Source organism: Numida meleagris, chromosome Z (genome assembly GCF_002078875.1).
Source record: "Numida meleagris isolate 19003 breed g44 Domestic line chromosome Z, NumMel1.0, whole genome shotgun sequence".
NCBI lineage: Eukaryota > Metazoa > Chordata > Aves > Galliformes > Numididae > Numida > Numida meleagris.
In genome coordinates, this window is record NC_034438.1 from 32,005,777 (window position 1) to 32,006,557 (window position 781).

General features: G+C 39.7%; 1 non-coding gene across 1 annotated transcript; it reads right to left on the bottom strand.

The window, feature by feature from the left end:
• Positions 506-577, bottom strand: TRNAH-GUG. Its single transcript has one exon. It is a non-coding gene; the product is annotated as a tRNA-His (tRNA).

Below are 781 nucleotides of genomic sequence, written 5' to 3' on the forward strand. Positions count from 1 at the left end.
TGAGCCCACGTTACTCAGTGATGTGGAGCAGATAAGGAAATCCAAAGGGAATCACGAGTCACTGACAGGTGATGGGTCCTCTCATCTGCCACCAGCACAAACCTTCTAACAGCAGCCCTGCCTAGAGAAGTGGGATTTCCACATCTGTCACTGACCTATTTCCTAGAAATTCAGGCGTACAAATCTAGCAAAGATGAAAACCAAACAGCCTTCTTTGCTCAGTCCAGATCTTAAGTAGCTGTACTTAATAGAAATTACATGATCACTATGCTTCTGTATTTATCACAGTATCCATCAACTTTTAAATTTAAAAAATAAAAATAAAAATCACATTTGGCAACAGGATTACTGAGCTAATATTTGTGTCACATAAAAATTTCAGCAAAAACATGCCTGTAAAAGCTGCAGCCCCTGGTTACTTTGTTGTCTTGTATTTGTCATCATTGATAGATAGTTCTTGATGGGCAGTCTCTAATTACATCTCTCCAAAAGATACCCTTTAGTTTGCCGTGACTCGGATTTGAACCGAGGTTGCTGCGGCCACAACGCAGAGTACTAACCACTATACGATCACGGCAAGCTATCAGAACACTGCACAGATCCCCTTCTTCGCCTTAGTGGTCCGTAAAATTTATACAAATGGTGCCACCTACAGTATACAATAAGTTTTAGCACCAGCAGTTTCTAAGTATTTTTACAAGCAATTACACACTACGGTCTTCTCAAAATTGCTCCCAAACATTTCTTTCCTTTCTAACAATTGTCCATGTTATCACAATTT